General features: G+C 44.0%; 1 protein-coding gene and 2 non-coding genes across 4 annotated transcripts in view; all 3 read right to left on the bottom strand.

Moving 5' to 3' along the window:
* Positions 1–22112, bottom strand: part of LOC144670298 (uncharacterized) — a 940207-nt gene that overhangs the window by 612456 nt on the left and 305639 nt on the right. The window lies entirely within an intron of this gene.
* On the bottom strand, positions 12962–13033 carry trnam-cau (transfer RNA methionine (anticodon CAU)). Its single transcript has one exon. It is a non-coding gene; the product is annotated as a tRNA-Met (tRNA).
* On the bottom strand, positions 17561–17632 carry trnag-ucc (transfer RNA glycine (anticodon UCC)). The gene has a single exon. It is a non-coding gene; the product is annotated as a tRNA-Gly (tRNA).

Raw genomic sequence — 22112 nt, 5'->3', positions numbered from 1 at the left:
GTTTATCCACATTCAGGCTATTTCAACACTGTGCAGTCGTAAACCCGACCAAGGAGCTTTCCAGGAGAGGTAACAAGCAGCATTTGATACCGAGCCATATATTAGACCAGGTGGCCAAACACTTCATCAAAGAGGTAGATTTTAAAGAGATCGTTAAAGGAGAAAGGAGGGCAGGGAGCTTTAGGGAAAGAATTGAAGAGCTGATGGTTCTGACAGCTGAAGGCCCGGCCTCCAATAGTGGAACAAGGAAAAGCGCGAATCATCAAGAGACCGGAATTAGATTCAGACCGAGTAAGGGGATTGTCTGGAATTGGATGCGAAACTCCAGCCTGACAAGTGAGGAATCTACCCCCGACCCTCCAATATTCTCACTGTCGCTCACCCTATGTGTCCAGTTGGAAAACATTCTGAAGCAGCATGTAACCTGACAGGGAACCCGGGATAAGCCTCCACTGTCTGATCGAAAACTGCAACAGGAGCTGATCATTACAACTGTGAGAGCCGCGTGGTGATGGTGTTGGTCTTGACATCCAGTGGTGTAGGTTCACATCGGCCTCATCATGTTATTGTTTAAAGGTGTCTCCCAGAAACAGTCTGGAGAGGTGACAGGGCAGTTCTGAGAGGCAGTGTCATGCTGCATGTCACTATTACCAACTGGCTGCTTATGGACAGGTTGGAGTCTGCCTGAGGGCTGAGCAAACTGACTGCGTTCGAACAATTCTCAATGTGTTTTGGAGGAGTTGCCCTGGGAATCTGATGATTCTGCTCAGTGGTTCGGAGAGAAATCGAACAGGGACTTGAGTTACCATCGCCAACAGGCATTAACGAACCAGTTTCTCATTTAAACCACAGTCATGGAGTTATAGAGTTTAACAGCACGGAAAGATGCCCTTTGGCCCATCGTGTCCGTGTCGGTCATCAATCCCCTATCTACTACAATCCCATTCTCCAGCACTTGCCCTTTCTCCGGTACATCGATGACTGCGTCGGTGCCGCTTCATGACCTCGTCTGGACCTGGAAAAATGTTTTAATTTTGCTTCCAATTTCCACCCCTCCATCATTTTCACATGGTCCATCACTGACACTTTCCTTCCCTTTCTTGACCCCTCAGTTTCAATTTCTGGTGATAGACTGTCCACCAATATTCATTACAAGCCTACCGACTCCCACAGCTACCTCGACTACAGCTCCTCACACCCCGCTTACTGTAAGGACTCCATCCCATTCTCTCAGTTCCTTCGCCTCGGTCGCATCTGTTCTGATGATGCCACTTTCAAAAACAGTTCCTCTAACATGTCTTTCTTCTTCGTTAACCGAGGTTTTCCACCCATGGTGGTTGACGGGGTCCTCAACCCTCTCCGGCCTATCTCCTACACATCCGCCCTTGCACATTCCACTCCCTCCCAGAACCATGATAGGGTCCCCCTTGTCCACACTTATCACCCCACCAGCCTCCGCCTTCAAAGGATCATCCTCCGTCATTTACCCCAACTCCAGCATGATGCCACCACCAAACACATCTTCCCTTCAACCCCCCTGGCGGCATTCCGTAGGAATTGTTCCCTCCGGGACACCCTGGTCCTCTCCTCCATTACCCCCGACACCTCGACCCTCACATCACGGCACCTTCCCATGCAACCACAGAAGGTGCAACATCTGCCTCTTTAGTTCCCCCCTCCTCACCGTCTAAGGGCCCAAACACTCCTTTCAAGTGAAGCAGCGCTTCACTTTAACTTCCCTCAATTTAGTCTACTGCATTCGCTGCTCCTAATACAGTCTCCTGTATATTGGAGTGACCAAACGCAGACTGGGCCACCGCTTGGCAGAACACCTTCGTTCTGCCCGCAAGCATGACCCAGACCTCCCTGTCGCTTGCCATTTCAACACTCCACCCTGTTCTCATGCCCACATGTCCGTCCTTGGACTGCCACAGTGAAGATCAACGCAAACTGGAGGAACAGCACCTCATCTTCCGACTAAGCACTTTACAGCCTTCCGGACTGAATATTGATTTCAACAATTTCAGATCATGAACTCCCTCCTCCATCCCCACCCCCTTTCCGATCCCACTTTTACTAATAATTTATAAATCTTTCTTTTTCCACCTATTTTAAAATTTATTTCAATCTTTTGTTTTATCTCCATATTTTAGCCCATTTAGATCCCTTCCCCCACCCCACCCCTACTAGGGCCATCTGCCACTAGCCTGCTTGCTGCCCTTTATGCCCCCATTAGCACATTCCTTAGATAATATCACCGCCGTCAACACCCCTTAGTCCTTTTGTCCATCGCATCTTTGGCAATCTCTTCTTTGCCTCCACCTATCACTGGCCCCCTATCCAACTCCACCTGTCCCACCCCCCTCTACCAGCTGATATTTCACCTCATTTCTCTATTTACTTAGTTCTGTTGAAGAGTCATTCGGACTCGAAACGTCCACTCTATTCATCTCTGCTGATACTATCAGACCTGCTGAGTTTTTCCAGGTATTTTTGGTTTCCTTTCGGATTTCCAGCATCCACAGTATTTTGTTTTTGTCCTGTATGCTACGTCGTTTCAAGTGTTCATCTAAGTGCTTCTCAAATGCCGTGAGGGTTCCCGCCTCTACCATCCTTTTAGGCAGTGAGTTCCAGATGCCCTCCACACTCTGGATGAAACAAAAATCCTCAAATCGCCTCTGTACCACTTGTCCCATACCTTAAATATATGCCCCCTGGCTATTGATCTCTCAAAGAAAGGAAGAACTTCCTCCTAACTGCCCAATCGTTGCCCCTCATAACTTTGTGCACCCCAACCAGGTCGCCCCCTCAGCCTCCTCTGCTCTCAGGAAAACAACCCTATCCGATCCACTCTTTCTTCATAGCTGAAAGGCTCCAGCCTAAGCAACATCCTGGTGAGTCTCCTCTGCACCCTTTCTGGTGCAATCACATCCTTCCTATATTATGGCGAGCAGAACTGCGCACTGTACTCCAGCTGTGGCTTAACTAGCATTTTATACAGTTCCAACATAACCTCTCTGCTCGTATCGTCAATGCCTCGACTAATAAAGGCAAGTAACCCATCTGCCTTCTTAACCACCTCATCGACCTGTCCTACTGCCTTCAAAGATATTGGAAATGCACAACAAGGTCCCTCTGATCCTTTGTGCTTCATAAAGTCCTGTCAAACATCGTGTGATCCTTGCCTTGTTAGTCCTCAAAAAATGCTTCACATCACACTTTTCAGGATTAGGTTCCACTTACCAGTGTTCTGCCCATCTGGCCAGTCCGCCTGTGTTATCCTGTGGTCTAAAGCTTCCCTCCACGCTGTTTACCACACCACCAATTTGCTTGTCATTTGCAAACTTGCTGATCATACCTGCTGTAAGTCGGTGGAGCAATGTGAGATTAGCGGGATACGAGCTTGGGACTTTATCCAGTCTGTGCTGGGGGACTGCGGGGAAGGAAGTTGTTTTGTCTGCTTATCCAAGCGGAATGTTGAGGGTAGAGCGGCGGTCAGAGCCCGAGGGGAGGGTGAAAGCCTTTCACTGAGTTTCAAGGTTGTAAATCAGATCCTGGAAGTATTGCTGCTGTGTTCCCAGGAGGTGGGGTCTCATTTTTAGAGGAAAAAACTTACATCAAAACTGACATGTCGGGCGTTGGAATCTGCTCTGCACCGATTAAATTCATTTCATCTTTGTTTCCCGTAATAAACAAGAGTTGTGAAGCAAAAAGCTTACATCAAGGAACGGTCATTGAAGTAAAAAAGAATTGGAGACGCGGGACGTTAGAACCTGCTCAGCACCGATTCACGTTAACTCAATATTGTGTCCTGGGATAAATAAGTGGTTTGTTGCTGTCCATTACAAAAACAAATAGAATTCTGAAGGGTCTGGCCAGGAACTTCACAGTTTCCACTATTACATCTCTCAGCATCGTCAGCTGCATCCCATTAAGTCCTTGCGACTTACCAACATAAAGTTCAGCCAGTCCGTCCAGTACCTCTTTTTAAACAAGAGTTAAATATAAAAGAAGACAGTTGTAAATTGTGGATGGAGAAAATGAGCACTTTTGTTGAAGAGGATTTACAGTAGAAGAGGGAAACCTTTGTGATAAAGAAGTCGGATCATCAGAAATAAAAATAGCAATAAGTGGAATGAAGGAAGCGGGGTGTCCATGACTGATTGCTGAATTTCACAATATTCTTTTAATAGAGATTGAAAATCCATTTTTCGACGCCTTTAAGGAAATTAACATTGATGGAAGCCTATCCTCATCTATAATGCATCATATGTTAGTTAACAAGAATTATGTGGGTAGATGTGATTTAAGAATTGGAGGCATATGCCATTATAATAATGATTATAAGATCCTGGTGAGGGCTAGGGAATAGTTTTGGGAAGAACAGCAAGACCTTGGAGAGCGTACAGTGGAGATTTACTGGAATGGTATGAGCGGTGAAGGATACCACATGTGGATGGACTGGGAAAAAACTGCCAGTGTTCTTCTTATCACAGGGAACGTTAAGGGGAGATTTAGTCTAGGTATTTAAAATCATCCCAAATATATTCTTTCTTATACAATACGGTTTACCAATTGACAGAATGTTTGACAACCAATGAAGAGTACATACACTCTTCAAGCTTTTCTATTGTCATAATTTAATTTGTCAGGAAATGTTTCACATTGGTCCATTCCAAACAGTCCCTGACCTGATGTGATAGAAATTCCTTTCACTTACAGTTTCAACTGCATTTCCAACATTGCGCACCAGGCTGCTCATTCAGAACCTTCTTACCAACTTCTCATGGATGGAAAAAGGGTGTGAGACTGTGTTCTAAAACTCAGACAGGTGACCAGGTGACTGAGAGTTTAAGGTGCTGGATTGCTAATCTATTGTGTTTTGCATAAATTTGGTTCCAATCCAATCCTAGTTGTTAGTTTGTGGATATTATTAATTAATTGTTGCTTCCTGTTTTGTTACATTTTGAATGAAATAGAACTGAAATCCGTTGTTTGTCAATATCTCACTGGAGATCACGGATTTGTTCAGACTTCATCAAAACTGAGACTGACAATTACAGTTCCTCACCCAAATTATACTGGAATGATTATCAGACAGGATTCATGAAAGGAGGCAATGGAAAAAGTTAATGACGATGGAGCAGAAACATAACATAATCCATGGGGAACACATTTATGTTGAAATTTGCTTGATGAGTTCAATGAGTGAGCAAGTTTTAGCAAACGAACTTTAAAGTGATGGGCTGTCTAATTAATCCTATGAAGGATAGAGCGGATTGTTTATTTTTGTGGTGAGATGTGGGAAAATGTGGAGGAGCAGGAAGCTATGTACAGACATCATTAAAAGCTAGTGGACAGGAAGGTAAAAATACTGTAACAATGCTAGTAGAATACAAAGGATTGGAGCTCATGCTACAGCTTTATAAAACTCTGTTTAGATCCCATTTACATCACTGTGTTCAGTTCCGGACAACACACTTCAGGAAGGATAGCCTCCGAGTGGGAGCAGCTGAATTTCACCAGAGTGATACCAGACTCAAATGATGACGGATTTCAAAGACTGGTCTCGTAATGCCTTGAATATCGAAGATTAAGGGGCGACCTAACTGAGATATACATGATGATTAAATGATTTAACAGGGTAGATCGGGAGGAACTATTACCTCTGGTGGGGGAAGACCAGAAGAAGGGGACATAAGCTTCAAATTAGATCGAAGCCTTTCAGGGGTAACTTCTTCACACAAAGGGTGGTGGAAATAATTAATTCTCTCCCTCAATCAAGCGTTAAAGCTGGGAGTCAATCAACAATTTCCAAACTGAAACTGTTGGCTTTTGTTTGGTAAGAACTTTAAGAATTACAAAACAAAGAGGGATAGACAGAGCTAAAATACAGACCAGTCATGAGTTCATTAAATGGCAGAACAGGCATGAGGGAAGAATACTTTACTTCTGTTTGTATATTCCGATTTTCATAATCCTGGACCGAGCAGGTTTTCAAATTATGATCCAGTGTGTACATATTGCCTCATGAAGTTAATTCCTCCACCCCCTCTTCATAAAGAAAAAACTAAATCTGGAGGGAACTGAAACGAGGTGTTAGCCTTTGTTGATGCCATTATTCTCTCAATATTGACAGTCTCCAGTCCTGAACTAGAATTCCGCACACAACTCAACCCCGAGTAAATACTGCAGATAATTAAATTATCCTCTCCAACCTGCATTTCCTAGATTTTACATGCTGCCAATCCTTTGATCAATATTTGGGAATTTAAATCCTGAAACGTCTGTCTGTTAACCCAATTCTGTCGTATTTTTTTCAGCGGGGCGGAATTAGAATCCAGTTGTTTCCCTCTCTGTTCATATTCTCTCAGTGTCTCCATCCCTCACTGATTGGACGGGAAGTGAGTTTGTATTAATCCTGTGATGGACAAACCTGCTCCATGATACAAGCATTTTCTGTGTCTTTTTAAAAATTTCAGCTGATAATTTCTCATTGAAACACAGGAAATCATGAAAGTTTCCCGGCTCATGCATACTTTTATGAGCTGATGAAACAAAATAAATCCAATTCCTGCACATAATGAATTCAGGCAGGAGGAGGTGCCTGTCTCGCAATGATCAGATATTGGATCTGATGAAGAAAGTTTTTTGAAGGGCGATGTGTTCCTGTGTGAAGCCGGGAAGGGGTTTGGTTTTCCACTTTAAACTTTGATCCATCAGTTAGTTCTTTGTGTGCAGCAGTTTCTGGTGGTGTTATTGAGTCAGGAAAGTTGGTCAAGACAGTGGGAGAATTATCCGCGCTCCTTTCAATAGCGCGAGGGAACCTTCATCAACATCAGGGCCCAATTTAATCATCTCTTCAAAAACCTGCTGCCAGTTGTTGCTCAGGGTGACATTGAGCTGGGACACTGAGGTTAGTGACTTAATGAAATCAGTTCTTCATACAGAAAACATTAGCCCCTCACACATTCTGATCAATTAGACCCTCTATCCTTTATTAATGATTCATTTGTTGTGATTTTGAGTGCCACCCGAGTTGAGTTTTAAGTCAGATTTCATGTCTAATTGAGCAAAACCGAAACTGGTTAAGGGAAAAGGAACATACACTTTCTGTCAGAAAGGGGCAGCTAATTTGCACAGAGGAAACTCCCACAAACATCAATGTGATCATACTTCGGGCTGTTGATTGATGGTTAGATATCAGCCAGTACTCGGGACGGGGATAACTCCACTGCTCGTGTGTTTGCTGCTGTAGCACCATCCGGTCACTTACAATAAAATGAGAGGCTGGACGGTGCTTTGTTTTAACGTCTCTTCTGAAGGACAACTCCTCCCTTAGTACTGGAGTGTCAGCCTTCCTTGTTACAAGAAAATTCCGTTCTGGGATTTGAAGAAAGACCTTTGTTTTTCAAAGGCGAGTGTGACCAAGTCAGTCCCAGTGAAAGAGTTTAAAAAACCGCCCGATCCACAGCTACATTACTGGGGCAATTATGATGTCATCCCCTGGCAGGTCACATGACAGCTGGAGCCACAAGGCATCACAGCCAGATTTGTGACTGGATCCAAACCCAAAATCCTGTCTCCATGACATCTCAAATAAAGCTGTCGGCTGCTTGAAAACACAGCAGTTAAACTTTCTGCCTGATGATGAGAGCGACTGTGACATTTACAAAACTAAATCATTTGATAAATAGTTCAAAAACCATCAAGTTTGAAATCCTATGAGGAAAAGTCAAGTTATTATTGAGAACTCTGCTGAGAAAGCTTCATTGGACAGCACAGAAATCAGGTGAAGAGTCTGAGTAAATCGACACCAGCGAACAAGTCAGCATCAAAACTGAATCAACTCTTGTGAAGATCAGTGAGTAAAAGCTGAGAGCTCCGTTCACCATCAGCTCATCAAGTAGATGTATTGTCTGGATAAAGCATTCTGTTTCGAACAGGATTTATTGAACCGAGGCACGTTATTGCAGAACAAATAAGTCACTTCTAGATTTTCCTTTGAAAACATAGAAACTAGGAGCAAACTTCCAGTTTGTTGATATATTGAATTCAATTAAACTGGAATTACAATGCAAATGAATTCATATTCAAAATCAAACCTAAATTTCAGGTAAATTACGTGGAACAATTAAATTACAAACAAGAACTCAAGAGATCTGTGAGCTCAAACACAGAGAGAGTAAATTTCAGAGTGCAGGCTTAAAAATTTCAATTTTTTGCAAGTGAGGGTTAAGTGCAGAGGGGGAAGGAGCTGCTGTGTAATTTTAACCGAGATACTGCAACAAAAGTACAAGAGGGAAGGAGTGGAACTCTCTAAATAACCAGAACTTTAATTAAATAGACAACTCATTTCAGTGAAATGTTGGGACAGCTGAGAGCTGTTGCCTACACATCCTGTGCTCTGTGGGTTCTCCAAATAAGATTGATGATAATCGTCAGATTCATAATACATTACAGAACCAAGCAGAATACAGAAAGTGCAGAGGGGAAATGGAAAAAGGAAATTAGATCAGAAGAGAGAGCGAATGAGAAAAGATTTGCAGGTAACAACCGAAAACACAGAAGATTTTTTTACCAGCATAAGGGCAGTCACTGAAAGTGGGGCTGATTTGGAGATCCTGTGCGGGGAGAGGGCATGGCTGACGTACTAAGTGAGAACATACAAACAAACTAATTAGCAGCAGGAGTAGGCCACTCAGCCCCTTGAACCTGCTCCGCCATTCAATAAGACCCTGCCTGATCTGATTGTAACCTCAACCTCACATTCCTGCCTCCCCCCAATAACCGTTCATCCCCCCGCCCCCTTGTTAATCAAGAATCTATCTAGCTCTGCCTTTGAAATATTCAAAGACTTTGCTTCCACCAGCTTTTGAGGAAGAGAGCTCCAAAGACGCTCGACCCTCGGATAGAAAAGAAATCCTTAACTCTGTCTGAAATGAGCGACCCTTTATTTCTAAACAGTGACCCCTAGTTCCAGATTCTGCTAGAAGAGGAAACATGCTCTCCACCTTCACCCTGTCAAGACCGTCAGGATCTTAAAGGTTTGAATCTAGTTGCCTCTTACTCTCCTGAATTCCAGGCGATACAAGCCTAAACTGTTCAACCTCACCTGAAAGACAACCGGCCCATCCCTGGTATTTGCCTCGTAAACTTTGCACTAAACCTGTCATCACAAAACAAGCGGATGCTGCTAATGTCATTGGTGGGGAAATTGGATAGGATGAAAATAGATGAAGTGGAAGCTATCACAAGGCTGGCACCGCTCACAGTAGAAAAGCTGCTCGATCCACATCGGATACACCTTGGATTACTGAGGGAATGAAGGGTGGAAATAGCGGAAACTCGAGCCACAATCTTTCAATCCTCCTTGGATATGGGAGTGAAGCCAAACAACTGCAGATTGTTCATGTTACATCCGTGTTTAAAATGGAGAGGGATAAACCCAGTAACTACAGAGCAGTTAGTCTCATGCTGGTGGTGGGGAAACGTTTAAAGACAATAATCCAGAACAAAATTAATTGTCACTCGGTAGAACATGAGTTGATAAAGGATAACCAGCACAGATTGGTTAACAGAAAACCAGCACTGAAATACTTAATAAAGCTCTTTGGTGACGTGTCAGAGAAGATTGCCCAGGGAAGCGAGGATGATGATGTGTGTCTGGACTTCCAAAGGGATTAAAAGAGTCCCACATAATGAACCTGTTGGTAAAATTCCAGCAGCTGGGATTAAAGGGGCAGCGACAGCATGGATACAAATTTGAATAAGGGACAAAAAGGGTAAAGTAGTGGCGAGCTCTGAAGAAGAGTCATACGGACTCAAACGTTAACTCTGTTTCTCTCTACACAGATGCTGCCAGGGCTGCTGAGCTTTTACAGCATTTTCTGTTTTATTGTAAATTTTAATAACTTCCAGCCTATATTCAAGTTTGCTGATAACACTAGGTTAGGTGACATGGTTAGTAGCGTATATGGGAGCAGCAAGTTTCAAAGGGTCATTGACAGATTCAGTGAGTGAATAAAACTGTGGCCGGTGGTGGTCAACATTGGGAAGAGTGAGGTCATCTACCTTGAACAAAAAGAAGATCCAGGAATTTCCTAAACAGTGAGAAACTTGGGACTATGCCGGAGGAGCCGAGAGTGAGAGCTGAGTGAGACCGGAGGGTGGAGAAAGAAGAGCAGCAGAGCTGCTCGGGAGCAGCCGCGAGGGAGAGAGATGGAGAGAAGAGTGAGAGTGGCGAGAGATAAAGGGCTGAGAGGAAGGGGCTGTAGCAAACCGGCCAAGTTCAAAATATTCAATGCTTTAACTCACAGGAAAGGAGGTAACTGGTTAGTTTGTGCCGATTTCTCTGCTTTTCTCTTTCTAAATTAGGACATTGATTGAAACTAGGAGATGAGAATTATTTTTAAAAATCAATCAGGGTAAGTATAACAGTAAGTGCGAGTGTAATAACTGGAGTCAATGGGAATCATGGGGAAAACTCTCTGCTGCTTGGAGTCATACCTACGACAGAGGAAGATGTTTGTGGTTGCTGGAGGTCAATCATCTCAGCTCCAGGACATCATTGCAGGAGTTCCTCAGGGGAGTGTCCTCGGGCCAACAATCTTCAGCTGCTTCATCAATGACCATCCTTCCAAAATAAGGTCAGAAACCTGATGATTGCACAAGGTTCGACACCATTCACGACTCCTCGGATACTGAAGCAGTTCATGGCCAAATTCAGAAAGACCTGGACAATAGCCAAGCTGAGGAGACAAGTGGAAGAAACATTCATGCCACACGAATTCCAGACAATACATAATATATTAATTATATATATATATATATATATATAAATATATTTATATACATACACACACACACACACACGCACACATATATATATATAATGGCTTGGATGAGGGAAATTAATGTACTATGGCCAAGTTTGCGGATGACACAAAACTAGGAGGGAAGGCAAATGGTGAGGGTAATTCAAAAAGTCTAAGAAGGGGATATAGACAGGGAAATCTTGTTAGATTATTGTTTTAGAGTTCCTTCAGAATGTAAGCAGCAGGGATAATAACGGGGAGCCAGTTGTATTCCAAAAGACATTCTATAAGGTGCCACATAAAATGTCACTACACAAGAAAAGAGTATATGTTGTTAGGGTTCATATATTAGCATGGATTGAGAACGGGCTAACTAACAGGAAAGAGAGAGTCAGGATAAATGGGTCATTTTCAGGTTGGCAAACTATAACTAGTGGACAGATGCAGAGTTCAGTGTTAAGGCCTCTACCATTTACGATCGATGTTAATAATTTGGATGATGGTACCCACTGCATGGTAGCAAAAATTGTTGATGATGCAGAAATAGGAATCAAAGCAAGTTGTAAGGTGGATACAGAGAGTTTGCATAGATATGTAGATGTTCAAGTAAGTGGGGATAAAATGGCAGATGTAGTACAATGTAGTAAAATGTCAGGTTGCCCACTTCTGCAAGAAGCATAGGAGAGAGGAATATTACTGAGATGGAGAGAGACTGCAGAATCCTGTGGTACAGAGGGATCCTTGTACAAGAATTACAAAAAATGTTTAGATGACATTGCAGAATGCTGCAGTACAGATGGAAATGGGTGACGCTGCAAAAGAATCATTGAAAAAAAGTTAGCATGCAGGTGCATCAAATACTTAGGGGGGCATGCGGAATGTTGTTCTTAATTGCAAGGGGACTGGAATAGAAAAGCGGAGAAGCCTTGCTGCAACTGTTCAGGGCATTGGCGAGACCACACCTAGAATAATGGGTGCTGATTTGGTCTGATTACTGAAGGATGGACATACTTGCATTGAAGACATTTCCCGAGAAAGGTGACTGGGATATTCCCTTGACTGAGGGGGTTTTCTAATGAGGAAGGGTTGATCAGGTTGGATCTAGACTCACTGGAATTTAGTATGACTTAACAATATGGTAGTGAATGAGCATCTGGCAATGAGGGACCGCAATATGTTAGAGACAGACATTCAGTTCGAGCAGAAAGGTCACATACATGCTGGTTATCACCTCAAGTAAGGCCAATAAGGACGGAATGAGTGGTAATCTGAGCACGTTAAATTCCAATCAGCTATTAACAGGTAAAACAAGACACGAAACAATCAGAGGCACTCAAATAATAATAATTTAGTGTAATTTGTACCTAATGCAAACCCGAAGGAATGAATTTTTTATGATAATTATGGTTACTTATTCTTATGGTTAATGTTATTAATAATGGGGACGGTATTCCATAAATTAAACCAGTGATTAAGAAGGAATGACAATTTCTGTCCAGATAATGATGAACTGTGTATTTGGTGCGATGCTGTCTCCGCTATACTGATAGTTTTGTCCTTCTCGGTGGTTCATGTCACAGGGAGGACGCTGCTGTTCAAATAAAGATGACGAATTACTGCAGGGTGTCCTATAGTTCGGAAAACCTGCGGCTAAGTTCCCCTTCGAGTCACTCATCATCCTGACTTGTAAATATATCGCCGTTCCTTCACTGTCGCTGGGTCAAAATCCTGGAACTTCCTTCCTAACAGCACTGTGGGTGTACCTACACCACACGGAACGCAAGATTCAAGAAATCAGCCCACCGCCACCTTCTCAAGGGCAACTCGGGATGGGCAAAAAATTCCGGCCCAGCCAGCGAAGCCGACATCCCGTGAATTAACTTTAAAAAATATGACCTTGACGATATTGTTTCCATCCAAGAAGATGTTTTTTTTCTATTCAGGTAATCATACAGAGATAGTGAATAGGAGGTTCTTTGGGAGGGATGGGCTGAGGGAAAGGGGAAAGCATTGGCTGGGATGTGTTTGCAGCATTTACAGCTTGAATCCATAATTTTTGCACTGGAAAGAAGAAACTGATGAAATAACAGACATGATTGTGGGCAACAGAAAATGTTCCCTTTGGGCATTAATAAGAATGTAAATAGCAGAGGATGGTTTCGATCCATCGACCTCTGGGTTATGGGCCCAGCACGCTTCCGCTGCGCCACTCTGCTGCTTTGTTTTTAATGTCAACTGTTCCATTATGGTGTTAAAGTGTTTCACATGTTTAGAATATATTTCCTGCTGTGGAATTGTGTTCTCTGGTGTTGAGAAATGTTCTTTGTTGTTGTGTAAAATGCTTCCCTGCAGTACAAACGTGTTCCCGGTTGTATAAATATGATGGCCGAGCCAGCGAATCTCATATCCATTGAATTTAAAAAAAAGTTCAGCTCTGTTGCACTTCTCAGCTCTGGCCAGTAGATGTCAGCACACTCAGAGAGCGACAGAACAGACAAGAACCGTTCACATTTTATTGGACGGCGAAGGGAGGTTTTGGAATTACTAACGGTGGAGATGACATTTCATAATATTTTGTTTTACCAAGCAGAAGTTATAATGTTGTGCTGAAACCGTCAGACCGCTGTTTTGTATTTGAGAGTGAGATACATTCTTCACTGCCCTTTTGTGGCCCATTTTGTGAACGTGGGATTCAATGTCTATGTCACTCACTGGTACTGTGTGAAACTGAAAGACATTCTGAAGCTGTCAGTCTTGGTTACTGTATGTGAGTGTGGAGACATTGTCATTGGAACTACCAATATGTTTGGATTCATTCTGTAACAGTCACTCTCTTGGACAGTATATTTGTGTTATATTCCATTCCTATCTGTATCAGTATTTTCTGATACTGAGAGAGGTGGGTTACATTCTGAAACTGTCAGTGGAACTGTATGTGGAAGGGTTTTGCTCTATCAGTCAGCATCTGGTGCTGAAAGTTAGTGTTGGAGTAATTCTGTGTCTCTCATTCTCTGGTACAATATACCTGTGTCATAGTCAGACTGCATATTGCATTTTCTGAGTATTGTATGAGTGTCTGGACACTTTTTGAGCCGGCCAGTAGAACTGCAGGTGTGCAAGTGTTTTGTTCTCAGTCACTTTCTGGTAATGCAAATGCGTTTGGGACTCATTCTGAATCTCTTAAAGGTGTGTGTGTGTATGTGTGTGTTTAACTCTATCAATCAGTACTTCTGTATGTGAACGTGGAAATTATTCTGAATCTGAAGTCTTTGGTGCCCTTTTTTTATTAATTCGTGGGATGTTGGGTTCGCTGGCTGGGCCAGCAGTTATTGTCCATCCTTAGTTGCCCTTGAGAAGGTGGTGGTGAGCTACCTTCTTGAACCACTGCAGTGCATGTGGTGTAGGTACATACTCAGTAGTATTCAGAAGGGAGTTCCAGGATTTTGACCCAGTGACAGTGAAGGAACAGCGATATATTTCCAAGTCAGGACTTTAAGTGTAGTATCCACTCTGTATATGTTACATACATGTCAGACTCTCGTAACGTCTGAGCGTCAGATTCAATACAGATCTGTCAATAACACTCTGCATCTGTGATATTGTAAAGTAAGTGAGGGAATCATATGTTTATTTCATCACTTGGTTCCGTTAGTGAGCATGAGATTCATTCTGTATCACGTCTGTCAAACTTTGGTATTATAAACAATTGTGTGGTTCAATTGGTGTTTTTCAATCATTGGTAGTGTATGTGAAAGTAGAATTTACAGTGTGTGTGTTAGTGTGTGGTCTTCCATTTGTATCCGTCAGCATCTGTTACTCTATGTGATGCTTGGACTCTTTCTAAATCTCTCAGTGGTACAATTGGTGTGTCATATTTCGTTAGTATCACTCAGATTCAGCTATTGTGAGTGAGTGCAGTGAACAGCCTGTATCTTTCAGCATCTGGCACTGAAAATGTGCCTGAGAATTATTCTCTGCTTCTGTGTGAGTGTGGGATTCATTATATAACCTTCAGTCTCTGGGACTAATTATAAGTTTGGATTCATTCCACATACATTTCCAGCAGAAAAAAAGGCCACTGATATGGTAGGTTTAAAGCAAACAATGTGTGTCAGCTTTGGCTGAGTATTAAATCTTTGTCACTGTGAACACAATTGTGAAAGATAATGTATCCTTCAATCTGATCCTGGAGTGGTCCGCCAGTGTAACTCCAGTTTGTACGAAACGATTCGATATGTGGCAATTGTGTCTGATTCTGAGTCAGAATTTCCACACAAGTGCAAAATGGAGCTCAGTCCTGAATTGGTAAAGTATCTTTAATTTGACACTGTGTGAGGATTGAGAATTAGCATGTAGTTTATAGCGCAATCCATACTCATCAAATTAATATTGTATCTCAGTTTCATAATCAGGGTGAGTTTTAAATAGAATCTGAGTTTGGATCTCAGGTTATACTTACTTTCAGAATATCTCAAACTGATAATGCACTTGAGGTTTGGATTTGCATCTAACGTATGTGTCAGGACAACCTGTGGGAATTAATACTGCAATTTATAAACTAATGATGTGTGCAAATATTGGACCGGTGCTTAACATGAATCTCAGTGTACATTATTAAGGTTAAGCCTGTAAGCTTGAAAGTGGAAACATGCATCAGTTTTATTGGACATTTAGTTTGTAGCTGAGGATGTAATATTATGGGATTGGCCTGGTGCAAACTGGATCGTGGGTGAGAATGTGGACTACCCGTCTATGGTACTGAGTCGAGGTAACATGGGAACAACGTCTATCTCTCCTGCACTGTTTGATTGATGGATGGAAAGTGTGACTCTGGAACTATTTCTGCTGTCTGAGACTGTGAAATTGATGTCCTGTCTGTGTCTCTGCGCTCTGTCAGTGATAATGTACGGACTGTGTGGGAGGAGCTGGCGGGAATCTTCAGTCTAGCTTGGCTGGAGGAAACACCATATTTATTCTGGTTCCGTCAATTATTTGCCTGTTGGAAAAAAGTCTATTTTAGGACTCAAGTACAGGTGAGGTGGAAGATACAGATTCCATCAGTTTGACCTCCATAAATAATCATTGTGAATGTTTTGAGAAACTTTAGTCAGGCTCAAGCTCTGATTGGTCAGTCCATTCTTAATCCAAATCTTCTACCAATCGGAGAGCCAGGTAACAGGAATTGGAAGTGCCGATTGGTTTATATTTTATTGGCTGATAAACTCTAAAAACCCGCCAATTTGAGGGGGGAAAAGATAATAGCCGAACGCCTTAATTTCCAGTCAATTTTAATCTCACACTTTCGGAGCTGTAATATTGCATTTTGCGTCACAGAATCCTGGCGGTATTTTAGGAACAGATTAAATTTGTCAATCTCTTATCTGTAACCGGCGGTAACAAAGCAGCGATTTAAAACAGAGCCAATCTCAGCTCACTGGAAACGCAATAACATAGGTTACCAACCGACTCCTTCACACAGGCTTCATCGGGACAGAGAGAAACGGCTGATTTCTGATCCTGTCCCCTGAAAGCGGCCGGGCATGTTACAATCGGAAGAGCGGAGCGCTCCAGCAGCCACACGCTCAGCATAGCTGCTCTTTCTCAGGACCCTGTGAACTCGGCCCGCGGGGAGCTGCAGTCCAGCCCGGGAGGAGCGAGACTTGACTTTGGCTTTGTCCTGGGCCCTACAGCCGGTCTTTCTACAATCTTACACACACTGACACCACGAATGAAGAATTCCTCCCGCACCCACCCTTCCCCGATCTTCTGGGGAATGCAGTCGGCCACTTCTGAATGGTCAATGTGTTCGGAATCTCATTGGGTGGCTTTTGTAACCAATCAGAGAGCAGCCTATTTCACCAGCTTTCAAATACCAATGAGAAAATGGGCCGGAGATTGACTGAACCAAACTGGCAGAGCTGAAACGGGTTTTCAAATTGAAAACAAGAGCCAATGTATTTATGAATGGCTGAAAAAAAGAGACATGTGAAAGCTTTTCCTTCTGCAGTCAACAGGACACTCGCAAGAAAACCAATATAAGGAGAAGATAACAATTTATACTGATAGAGAATATACTTTAGGGTGGAAAGTGACGGTCTTAGGCCCGGTCATGAGCTTGTGTGATACACAGCGCGAAATGATCTGAGCAGGGTAGCCATTACCCTGCAGGATGCCTTTGATGAGCCCGGTTTCAGCATCAAGCTTGCACGGTGAGCAAATGGCTCGGGCCCTGTTTACAAGGTTGCCGATAAGACCAATCTTACAGAGCGTGGGACTGTAAGAATCCCAACGCGTATATTGACCAGTGAAGGTCGGCTTGCGGTAAACCTGCTAGAGAATCCTCTGGAAGATTTCTCAACTAGTGTGTCAAGGGAGGGGAGTTATTTTGACTGCTCCATTTCATAGGTGAATTTGAGCGCAGGATGGAGCCCATAAAGACATGTAAGGAAATTGTTACATGCAGCTGCGGATTTAAATATAGCAAACGTATCATCCACATATCGGAAATATACGAGAGGGAGGAGGTGATGCATCTTTCCATCCAAGACTCGAGTTTTACGATCGAAAAACGTGCGTGATGAAAACGTTAGAATTATTTTATTTCGTTAGTCATTGATTTTCTTGTTGGAAATCTCCCCAAACTTTCTATTGCTCTTTTTCTCATTTTGGAAACCACAGAGATTAACTCCACGCGTCCGGAATTGTGGTCTGACCACGGGTAAGGCTAAAAAATACGCCGCTGCTGCGATGGCCGGGAATCGAACCCGGGTCAACTGCTTGGAAGGCAGCTATGTTCACCACTATACCACCATCGCACATTTTTGCAAATTACAGTCAGCATTTATAGCACCGCGAAACACACTATATCTTTGGCATTTTGTGTCTGATTGATAGACTGTTTTGCAATAACTCTCACCATGTTCATCGACACCAACACCCATCTAGGACCCTCCACCCCTGCCTGTCCCTCCGTCCCCACCCCATCTTCCAATCCCAGCCGTGTATTCACTATACCCCCTGACCTTCCCCTCTCCGACGCTGAACGTTCAGTGCTCAGCAAAGGACTTAGTTTCATACCCTTACGCCCTCACCTCAATGAATGTTGGGCTTGGCACGATGCTGAACTCTTCTTCCGCCGTCTTCGTTTCCGTGCTCACTTCTTTGAGTAGGAGTCCTCCCCCCGTTCAACGAATCCTTTCACCCACCTGCAGGATTCTCCCTCCACCTGGACCCCACCCTCTGGATTCTTACCTTCTCTTGATCTTTTCATTGAGAACTGTCGGCGTGATATTAGTCCTCTCAATTTCTCTGCTCCTCTCACCAATTCTAACCTGTCTCTCTGAACTTACTGCACTCCATTCTCTCAGGTCCAACCCCAACATTGTCATCAAACCCGCTGACAAGGGTGGTGCTGTTGTTGTCTGGCGCACTGACCTCTACCTCGCGGAAGCTGAGCGTCAACTCGCAGACACTTCCTCCTACCTCGACCTGGACCATGACCCGACCACTGAACATCAAGCCATTGTTTCCAGGACTGTCACTGACCTCATCTCCTCTGGATATCTTCCTCCCACAGCTTCCAACCTGATAGTCGCCCAACCTCGGACAGCCCGCTTCTACCTCCTACCCAAAATCCACAAACAGAACTGTCCCGGCAGACCGATCATCTCAGCCTGTCCCTGCCCCACGGAACTCATTTCTCGTTATCTTGACTCCCTTCTCTCTCCCTTTGTCCAGTCCCTTCCCACCTACATCCGTGATTCCTCTGACACCTTACGTCACATCATCAATTTCAAGTTCCCTGGCCCCAACCGCTTCCTCTTCACCATGGATGTCCAATCCCTCTACACCTCCATCCCCCACCAGGATGGTCTGAGGGCCCTTAGCTTCTTCCTTGAACAGAGGCCCGAACAATCCCCATCCATCACTACTCTCCTCCATCTGGCTGAACTTGTTCTCACACTGAACAATTTCTCCTTTAACTCCTCTCACTTCCTCCAAATAAAAGGTGTGGCTATGGGTACCCGCATGGGCCCCAGCTATGCCTGTCTCTTTATGGGGTATGTGGAACATTCCTTGTTCCAGTGCTACTCCGGCCCCCTCCCACAACTCTTTCTCCAGTACATCGCTGATTACTTCGGTGCTGCTTCATGCTCTCGTTGGGACCTTGAAAAATTTATTAATTTTGCTTCCAATCTCCACCCCTCCATCATTTTCACGTGGTCCATCTCTGACACTTCCCTTCCCTTCCTTGACCTCTCTGTCTCAATTTCTGTTGATAGACTGTCCACCAATATCCATTACAAGCCTACCGACTCCCACAGCTATCTCGACTACAGCTCCCCACGCCCCGCTTCCTGTAAGGAATCCATCCCATTCTCTCAGTTCCTTCGCCTCCGTCGCATCTGTTCTGATGATGCTACCTTCAAAAACAGTTCCTCTGACATGTCCTCCTTCTTCCTTAACCGAGGTTTTCCACCCACGGTCGTTGACAGGGCCCTCAAACATGTCCGGCCCGTCTCCCGCGCATCCGCCCTCATGCCTTCTCCTCCCTCCCAGAAACATGATAGTGTCCCCCTTGTCCTCACTTATCACCCCACCAGCCTCCGCATTCAAAGGATCATTCTCCGCCATTTCCGCCAACTCCAGCATGATGCCACCACCAAACACATCTTCCCTTCACCCCCCCTGGCGGCATTCCGTAGGGATCGTTCCCTCCGGGACACCCTGGTCCACTCCTCCATCACCCCCTACTCCTCAACCCCCACCTACGGCACCTCCCCATGCCCACGCAGAAGTTGCAACACCTGCCCCTTCACTTCCTCTCTCCTCACCGTCCAATGGCCCAAACACTGCTTTCAAGTGAAGCAGCATTTCACTTGCATTTCCCCTAACTTAGTCTACTGCATTCGTTGCTCCCATTGCGGTCTCCTCTACATTGGAGAGACCAAACGTAAACTGGGCGACCGCTTTGCAGAACTCCTGCGGTCTGTCCGCAAGAAAGACCCAAACCTCCCTGTCGCTTGCCATTTTAACACTCCACCCTGCTCACTTGCCCACATGTCTGTCCTTGGCTTGCTACATTGTTCCAGTGAAGCCCAACGCAAACTGAAGGAACAGCACCTCATCTTCCGACTAGGCACTTTACAGCCTTCCAGACGGAATATTGAATTCAACAACTTTAGATCTTGAACTCCCTCCCCCATCCCCACCCCCTTTCCGTTTCTAACCGCTCCCTTTTGTTTTTTCCATATATAGATTTTTCTTTTCCCACCTATTTCCATTATTTTTAAATATATACTTGTAATGCCCTGTCAGTCTTTCCACCCCACCCCCACTAGAGCTGTACCTTGAGTGTCCTGCCATCCATTCTTAATTAGCACATTCTCTTAGATAATATCACCACCTTTAACATGTCTTTGTTCCTTTGTCTGTGACATCTTTTGATTATCTGCTCCTATCACTGCTTGCGTGTCCCTACTACCACTCCCCGCCCAACTTCTCTCCCCCCCGCACCCACCTTAAACCAGCTTATATCTCACCCCTCCCCTAACTTTACTCAGTTCTGCTGAAGGGTCATGAGGACTCGAAACGTCAACTCTTTTTTTCTCCGCCGATGCTGCCAGACCTGCTGAGTTTTTCCAGGTAATTCTGTATTTGTTTTGGATTTCCAGCATCCGCAGTAGTTTTTTGTTTTTATTCAGAATAATTTCCCGGCCCCGGTCTCTGGAATCAGGTCTGGCAGTATCTCTCGCGAAGAATCAAACATTAACTCTGTCCCTCTCTCCACTGATGCTGCCAGACCTGGAACAGGGTGAACGTTTCGATTCCAATGTGACTTCTTCGCCAGTTCCGGGAGGCTCTGTTTCACTCGCCGCAGATGCTGCCGGAGTTGCAGAGTTATTTTCAACAGCTTCTTTGTTTTTATTTCAGAATGTCAACAAAGCCAGGCCATTCAGGAGAGACTTTAAAAATAGTGTTTCACGCAAAGATAGAGGTGTGAAACTGTCTTCCCTAATAAGCAGTAAATGCTGCCTCAATTAATAATTCCAAATCCGTGAGTAATAGTTTTTTGCGAGGCAACAGTATAATAGGATATGGAATCAAGGCAGTTGGATGGAGCTAAGGCACAGATCAGCCATTGTCTAACTGAGTGTTGGAACAGGAAGGAGGGACTGAATGACCTTCTCCTGTCCCTCCACAGAGACCCGGAACTCTGGGCTCAGACAATCTCTTCAGGATCTGTCTCCATGGATTCTCGTCATTCTAGACTCGGGCACTCGCGTCAGGATCACACTTCACAAATAATCACTGACATGATCGGAATCTCCCGCTTTTATTGCTATATTTTCAGCTGCAGTACTTTTAAAACTCCTGTTTTATAATTAGAGTGAATTTTACTGTTTTTATAAAATGAACAACATTGAACTTGCGCCTAACACAGGGATCCAGGCAAGGATGGAAAGTCCAACTTAGAGTGAGTGAAGAAGAGTCTCTGAGGTTGAAAAGTGCACCGATGTCTTCAACATCTCAGGAGGGCTCGTCCGGGAATTGAACCTGACAACTCGAGCAAACTAATTTAAAGAACACCCCTAAATGAGAATAATACCACTAAAGACTGGAACAACGAGGCAGCCAGGGACGCTACATCAACCAAAGATAACTTTCATTGTCTCCCAAATCCTTTTAACCAACCTGTCACATCACAATTGTTAAGTCAGAAAATGCAAGAGTTACACCACAGCTCAGGTAGTGACAGAGAATGTGAAACTGGGTCCATGTCTCACATCGATGACCTTTCACCAGAATTGGGAAAAGTTAGTTTTGTAATTAGTTGTAAGCCTGTGTAAGGAAAGAAAAAAAAATCAAAAGCGACAGCCTGTGATATTTTGGAAGCCGGTTAAAAAAATGAGAAAATAGTTTATGCTGCATGGCCAGAGAGAGGGAAACATAAGCTCTTAGATTTTCAACAGCACAAAATGAGGCCCGTCGTGTCCTTGAAAACTCTCTGTAAGATCAATGGAACAAGTAAAGAAACAAAGGATGTTTCTGGAGGAGGAGTGAATGGCAGATTGATGAACAACTGCCATCCGAAAATAAAAACACGAGGAAAAGGAATCTCGAAATAACCTCTGTAAACAGGAAAAGCGAAGTCAAAATGGAGCGCGGGAGGGAGGGAGAATGGGTGGGTGGGTTGGGGACACTTTTCCAGAGCGATATTGTTGATCTCAATGATCTCACTGGAAAGCTGTAAAGTGTCTAATTGAAAGATGAGGCGCTGTTCTTCGAGCGTAC

Source organism: Cetorhinus maximus, chromosome 31 (assembly GCF_964194155.1).
Source record: "Cetorhinus maximus chromosome 31, sCetMax3.hap1.1, whole genome shotgun sequence".
NCBI classification, from domain to species: Eukaryota; Metazoa; Chordata; class Chondrichthyes; order Lamniformes; family Cetorhinidae; genus Cetorhinus; species Cetorhinus maximus.
The sequence above is the reverse complement of the archived record's forward strand: the minus strand, read 5'-3'. Positions and strand labels throughout refer to the sequence as shown.